This window comes from Crinia signifera, chromosome 2 (assembly GCF_055691185.1).
Source record: "Crinia signifera chromosome 2, ASM5569118v1, whole genome shotgun sequence".
Classification (NCBI taxonomy): Eukaryota; Metazoa; Chordata; class Amphibia; order Anura; family Myobatrachidae; genus Crinia; species Crinia signifera.
This window is the reverse complement of record NC_139218.1, coordinates 46,561,206-46,569,440: the sequence shown is the minus strand read 5'-3', so window position 1 is coordinate 46,569,440 and position 8,235 is coordinate 46,561,206.

Here is an 8,235-nt window from a genome sequence, read left to right as displayed (position 1 = left end):
GGTTATTGTTTGGTTTTTGCATTGTTTTCTATTCTCATTTATTTTGTGTGGATCAGAGCTGTCTGCCCGGAGATCAGCGTGTATGTAACTAGCAGAATCCCATTCACAATCCTTTGACCCTTGAACCGCCAGCTGTTTCATCCTATCTTGAGCTCCCAGTGAAACATCACTGCACTAATAAAAAGAGGAAGGAGGTGCACAATGGTGAAGTACGATTAGGAAGGTCAGATCTTTACCGGAGAATGATGAGGAACGACTCTCAATGTAGCAATATGTACGAATTTCACAAACAATTTATCAAATGATCAGATGTTATACCACAGAATTCCTCTGCAATCGCATCTGACATGTGTTTGCTGATAAGTCATGTGACTTGTATTGATTGGACGATGAGTTATGTATGGTTATGGGCTATATAAGTACTGACTGTGCAGGTTTTAGATGCACCCACCGAGGAAGGATGAAACGCGTCTGGTAGTGAGTAATGAGATGTGCTGACATCATGAGTCCAGGAAGCGCTGGTTTATTGCAGCGGACGCCAGGGGTAGGGCTGAAACTAGGATTTTTATCACCCGGGGTGAGGCAGTACTTTGTCTCTGCTCCGTTCCTCCTTACATGCACGTATGGGTTCACATCCAGCACCTGGGGCATGCGACCCCCTAGTAGCGCCACTAGCAGGGGTGCTGGCTTCTGGTGGATGACCAAAGATCTGATCTGTTTTGCTGCTGTTTGTGATCTTCTTACATATCATTACTTTATATGTGAGTACTTCTTAATTGTTTTCAGTAACGATTTGACCTGTTAAGCGCATGTTACTATTGTTCATCTCCGATCTCTTTTTATTAATGCAAAGATATACTGACCTTTGAGAAGAGGTCTCCTAAGAGAGCTGCACCACACAAAAACAAATACCCTCACCTGGACTTTTAATTGCTATACATAATTAGTGTTCATTCTAGGACCCGCTAGCTTTGAAAACCCATGCAGTTCCTGTTCCCTGCCTGGGACGTCGCTGTCTGCTGTGATGTTTCTAGCACAGGTCTGGTTTGCATATCAGTGCTGATATACAGACCACACTGTGCTAGAAGCACCACAGCAGACAGCGACATCCCAGGCAGGGAAGAGGAACTGCATGGGTTTTCAAAGATAGCGGGTGCTAGAATGAACACTAATAATATTGCTCAATTGAATGTAATATTTGACATTTTGATGAAAAATGGACAGTTTTGGGGTTTTTTATCAGTGTATATTTGATTATAGTACCAATGTGTATTCTGTGCATGTTTCTTGATGCTTTTAATGAATGTGATGAGTAAGTCCAGCATGTTTGGAACAAAGAAGACCTCTGATAAGAGTCCCATCATTCCCATCCCTCTGCAGCATCTTTATTTTAGAATAGGGATTTCCGAGTCAGATCATCTGCTGCTGCTGCTGCAGGAGCTTATGTCTAATCTTGGTCCTCTGCCTCCGCCAGCACCCGGCTGGTAAAAACTCCTCTGTATTTGTTGCTATTTTAGTTTTCTAGTTCATCCAGCTGCAGGAATATAGGACTGGAATCTGCAGAGCTACATGGAACGGTACAGGGGTGGGCACTGTCCTCTGATTACTGGTGAGCTAGCAGGTCTCACATTAATAAAGGTTACATGCACACGAGCACTTGCCATCTCCCCAGTGTATGGTCTATTTGAGTTGTAAGACTGCAGTTGGTGGACCTCTATGGTAAATACATTATGTTTACATACTGACCCTTTTCCTGAGCAAATAACTTGTACTGACTGTTTTGTCAAACATTTAATAAAATGTATCATACACCAGAAATCCCATAGTGCTCGAGTTTCATCTACTGTGTTAGTACAGACATTCTCAACCTTGGTCCTCAAGGCACACTAAAGCTGTGTACATGCTGGCTGTTACCTACTGGCTGATGATCCAGCGATATGTTGGTCAACGCAGCCAATGCCCAATATATTATCTAAAGATATATTGTCCAGCGTGTATGCAGTTCAACTGATGTATTGGGGATATGTAATTCACTGTAATTGTGCACAGTAAATTGGTAGCAATACATAGGCCCAACTTTGCACAACACCAGGAGGGGCTTGGCTTTGGAGACTTACCGTGATAATGAAGCCACTCCCTTGTTTTGCCGTTGTGGGGGCATGGCCAGTGCTTAAGACACTGCCGGCCCTGGGTGGGATTCGGGACAGTTCCAAAAAAAACAGGACTGTCCCACAAAAACTTTGGACAGTTTCCACAGTGAGGCCCCAAAATCATCCACCTACACGGCATAATGATCAGGCCAGCCCTGATATTTCAATGTAAAATCTGTATAAAACTCTTAAATGTATATTTACAACCCAGAAGAACAGCACAGAGTATAGGTGTGGGTGCGTAGCCCACACACCCTGCGCCAATGTTGCTATGTCCATTTAGCATACTATAGTGTGTCCACACCCCTTCCTTGTTTGGCCACACCCCTTTAAAATGTTTATCCCATCAATGGGCTCTAAAATCTATATTTGCTTACCAAACCTTAACCCCAGGCTGGTCCCGACTGACATAAAATAACTTTATCACTGTGACTTACATGATGATGTAGACAGTGAGCAAACCGTATTCCTGTAAGATATGCAGCCAGCATGTACAACAATTATTCCCAAGGTGAACAAGAACTATTTGTCTGCAAATAGTTCCATATAAATGATACCCCAATGTATCATGCAGAAACACGTGTTGGTATCAGCAGCCAGGATGATGTGTGTGTGCAGGAAGCTCTGTGTGTGGTAAGATACCAGTGCGTATCAGGAAGCACCATCCCATACTCACTGCTGTACAGTGAGATTAATACTGGGAGATGGGTGCAACACCAAGGCAGCGTTGGAAGCAACAGCTGCAGAGGACAAGTGTACTGGTCAATGAAGGCATACAGCAGACAGCCTATGTCAGCACTACTGTATATAGGGCCTGCAATTAGGGATACGCCTCCCCACCAGAGTGAAATTACACCCCATGCAAGACTGTAAATTGCTTAGCAGGCCTTGCAAAAAGTAGCTGGATCAGAGATTAGCTGCAAATCCATCAGCAAGCTGATCGCCATCCAATGATGTTTCCACTGTGTGCAGTCTGTGTGTCACCCAAGACATAGTCAGCGGCTGCGATAGAATCAGTTGGATCAGGGCCGGAGCTGATGTCACGCACCATCCACTCAAATGCTGGGTACACACCAGGACGACTAGGGCCCGATCCCCACAATCTAGATCCAATTCCGATCAATTGGATGTAGATTGTGTGCTGATTGGGCCCTTTTCTGACCTGGTGTGGACCGATACCGATCCGATGCGCGGTACCGCGGGTCGGTCGGTCGTTATTGAGATCCTACCTGCTGCAGGTAGGATCTCAATGACGACCATACAGCCGGGTGCGGGTCGCCATCGGATCGGATGGCTCACGGTGCACATCATGAGCGGGTCGTGCCCCCCCGCGCCACCGTGAGCGGGTCGGACGAGATACTGACGACCCATCGTGAGCGGGTCGTCCTGGTGTGTACCCTACATAACACCTGGGCACACCTGCGTTCTCCCTGACACTCGCAGATAACAGCCGGTTACCACACGCAAAAGTTGGCTTTCTGTCAATCATCTTGCTTACGGCCGGTGTTTAAAAAAGTAGCAGGATTTTATTGTAGGATGGCCTCGCGTATGCGTACTAGTGGGGGGGGGGGGGTTATTCAGGTGGGTGTGGGTCTTTAGGTCGACCACAGGAAGGTCGACATGCATTAGGTTGACCACTGAAAGTCAACTGGCCTTATGTCAACACACAGAAAAGATCGACATGGCTTTAGGTTGCCAGGGTCATTAGGTCGGCAAAGGAGCAGCGCTGGAACCACAATAGTATAGTAGGGTGTTTCTGAGTCAGCGGCTCCCCACTGGCGGAGGTCACGACACAGGAAAACAGGAGGCTGGGTAGTGATAGGGGTGTGTGGGCATAAGGGGGACTAAAGAGGAGGGTGGGAGATACTGTGCAGCTTCTGCCAGTGGGTGAGGGTCCAGCGTGGCAGCACAGGAGTACAGGATGGTGGCCCTAAATCAGTGTCTCCTCCTACTGGGTGGGAGTTCGGGTGCATGAGAGCAGGAGGCTGGGCTATGAGGCATGATAGGGGCATGTGGGCAAAACAGCGTCAGCGACTCCCCAGTGGTGGAAGTTACGGTTCAGGAGAGCAGGAAGCTGGGTAGTGATAGGGGTGTGTGAGTATACGGGGGACTAAAGAGGGGCTTAGGGGTGCTGTGAATTGCGGGAGGGGCGTGGGGGTGCCGTGAATCAAGGGAGGGAGGGGGCGCAGGTGTCGGCGAATCGCGGGAGAGGACGGGGGTCCGCAAATCGTGGGAGGGGGCGTGAATTGCGCAAGGGGGGGGTTGCGAATCGCGGGAGGGGGGTGCGCGGGGGGGCCGTGAATTGCGGGAGGGGGGAGAACGGGGCGCGATGAATCACCTAGTTGGTTATATATTCTTGTAGAAGGATGGTAGGATGTTGCTGTCATTCAGAATGCATTTACATAAACAGTAATAGTAGCAGTAAAAGGTCTGACTTAAAACACCTATAGTAAAACAGAACAGGTGTTATATATTATACAAAGAATTGGTTGATGATGTGTAGGTTGACGTGCACATAGTTCATAGTTGTCACTGGAAAAAAATTGCTACAAGAAAAAATCAACACAGAAAGTTCAACACATGTAAATGTTGACATAAGTTTGGCACTTCATCGGTGTCCATGTCGACGCATGAGAATGAATATGAAAACATTCAAAAAAAGAAAACTAAATCTTCAAAAACTCATGTCAACCTTTTTCATTGTCGACCATAGCCGTGCCAGTGTTTTGCATGTGCCATTTAATCCTGGGGTTGCCGTGAATCACGCGCGGGGGTGGGGGGGGGGAGGAGGTGAGGGGTGTCCGCGAATCACGGGAGGAGGGGTCGTGGGTGGATGCCCTGAATTGCGGCACGGGGTGTCGCGGGGGGGGGGTGTGGGTGCCGCGAATCGTGGGATGGGGGGGCACGGGGGGTTGCAGTGAATCGCGGGAGGATGGGTCGCGGGGGCGGGGGGTTGCCGCAATGACAGGAGGGGGGGTCAGGGTTGGGGAATCGCGGTAGGGGGGGTCGTGGGGGGCACCGTGAACCGCGGGAGGGGGGGCCCGGGGGGTTGGCGCGAATCGTGGGAGGGGGGGTCGCGGGGTGCCGCGAATTGCAGGAGGGGGGGGTGTCACGGGGTGGGGCCACGAATCGCGGGAGTCACCGGGGGTGCCGCGAATTGCGGGGGGTGTGCTGCAAATCGCGGGAGGGGGGTCGCGGGGGGTGCCGCGAATCGCCACAAGAAAAAATCAACACAGAAAGGTCAACACATGTAAATGTTGACATAAGTGTGGCACTTCATTGGTGTCCATGTCGACACATGAGAATGAATATGAAAACATTGAAAAAGTGAAAAATAAATCTTGTCAACCTTTTTCATTGTCGACCATAGCCATGTCAGTGTTTTGCATGTGCCATTTAATCGTGGGGATGCCGTGAATGGGGGGGGAGGGAGGGAGGTGCATACCCAACATGACCCTCTCCAGGAGGGACACATTGCTCTGTTTCTGGACTGTCTTCTTAATTTATGGATTACCATCACCTGTGCTTAAACACCTTTCTTATCAATTACCCTGTTTAAAATGACAGGTGATGACAATCATAAATTAAGATGGAAGTCCACAAACAGAGCATTCTGTCCCTCCTGGAGAGGGTCATGTTGGGAGGTATGGAGGTGTGGGGCGCTCACCTGGTGTGTCTGGTGAGTAGCTGTGTCTTTGCTGTGTAACATGGAGAGGCAGAGGGTGTCTGGCACTGTCTGTGGGCTCACTGGGCTGGTTCTCTGTCATGTGAGTCAGTCATGTGAGTCAGAGGCTCCACCCAGCGTTATAGCTCCAGACACACTTTGAGTGACAGATGTAGCCAAATATATAAGCGATATTAAAAAGTATTAAAATAATAATCTCACTCGCAGGATGTGTATTGAAACCAGGCCGGTCATGTAATTCTTTGGTGACTCGTCCAATTATGGTAAGTGCACTTTACCAAAGCTGTAGTTTCGGGTACCACTGCTTATTATGATGGAAGAAGAAGAAGAAAAAGCCACAGCCAGGTGTTTGCCTCTCCAACTCCAGGATTGGACTAAAAGTCACCAGAAACAGCTCTTATCCACATCTACCCACTGCTTTTTAGTGATCACCACAGGATATTGTGCTATCCCCCATTGGGACATTCTAGTCACCATCACCTCCAGGTGAGCTTTTCCACTCTACCAGCCACCCGTTCGAGGTACCACCTCTTTGGGGAAACCCTCAGAGGTTCCACAGTGATCCCTCCAACAGGATACCCAATTGAGTACCCTCAGGTGAACTCTACCGCCTATAGTCACCCTAAAGAGGACATCCCCATCTGGGTTGAGAAAGTAATCCTATCTTCCTCTGGTGGATATTGGTGGCCCAGACCCATAAGAGAGGACTATGGGTTTCAATTGAAAGCTCCCACTTACCCATTTCACAGATTCCTGTTGCACAGATTCCTCCAGCCGCATCAAATCAAGTTACCGTATGAATAGAGAGGACCTGTGATATTTCTTCACCTCCATTCCATCATAATAAGCAGTGGTACCAGAAACTACAGCTTTGGTAAAGTGCACTTACCATATTTGGACAAGTCACCAAAGAATTACCGGTCTGCGAGTGAGATTATTATTTTAATACTTTTTAGTATATTGTTATATGTGTGTATGTTATTGCAATTGTAGTGTCATTTCTAACCTAGAAATGGTTCCAGTGGTGTAACAATAGGCCCGCAGACCCCGCTGTCGCGGGGGGTGCTGTGTAAGTGCAGCCACCGGGGGTCTGCGGGGCTATTGTAATCCTGCTGTGCTGCGGCCAGGACCCGCAGCTTTACCTGTCTGCGCAGCGGTCTCGGCTCCCCTCCTGCCCTGGCTTCTACAGTGCTGAAATGAAAATGGACCATCATAAAATGTCTGCCCCCCATACAGCAGACAGTTCTCTAAAACTGTCTGCTGTATGGGGGCGGACATTTTGTGATGGTCCATTTTCATACCAGCAAAAGCCAGGGCAGGAGGGGAGCCGGAACCGCAGCACAGCGGAGGGTAAGGCACGGGGGCGGGGGCGGGGTGGTGGTGGGGTTTGTTAAATTTACTGGGGGGGCGCTGCCGAAATTCGGCCAGGGGGGGGCGCAATTTTCTTAGTTACGCCATTGTGTTTGTGTATTTATTATGATATGTTTGACCTTTTCCTGACCACTTATCTTATTTAAATGTTCGAAACAGCCCATCTGTAATAAACAGAAAACGGAAAAGTCCCAAGGCGCTATCGGTCCGTGCAGCCTCAATTCCTAAAGGAGGACCACTTTGGAATCCCCACTGTGGATATTCTGGAATTGTGGGCGCTTGACTTTGTTTGTTCAGATGGTATAGATTTATCTCTGTATGGATAGATAAAGAGAAAAACACACAATATGTGTATTAATAACACACAATCTCCAAAGCAAATGTATAGGGAGATGAATGGGATCCCAAATATAGGCGGCGTACCAGAACTCACAATATACTGCGGTGCTGGACGTGCATAGTGGTATCTTTAAGGGGATCACCACAGGTGCAATTAGGAAGGTGGATATTGGATGCAAGCGGGTAAATGCTCCAATGTGCGTACCGTTACTCACTAGGGAACGGGGGTGTGCAAGCCTATAAAGGTGTCTTTAAGGCTATCATTCCTCCATCTGTAATGTTGAGTATCCCATACAGTATCCAGTGTATAAAAAGAACAATATTCAGGGCTGTTACCACTCCCCCAGACTCCCGTACTTACTCCAATGTGCTGCAGAGTGAAAGATTTTGGATTACATTTGGAACCCACCCCTTTAAAAAACCTGCGTTTACCACTGAGCCCTCCAGCTGTTGTGAAACTATAGATCCCAGTATGCCCTACAACAGTTTTAGCATGGCAAAATAGCAAGTAGCAAAACTGTAGCAGGGAATGTTGGGATTTGTAGTTCAACAACAGCTGGAGGGGTGAAGGTTCCCCGTCCCTGGGCTATAGCGGGTGTGGTATAGGGTTCTGACAGTCGGGATCCCGACTGGCCGGACTCAGACAGCATGGCGAGCGCAACAAAGCCCCTTGCGGGCACGGTAGCTCGC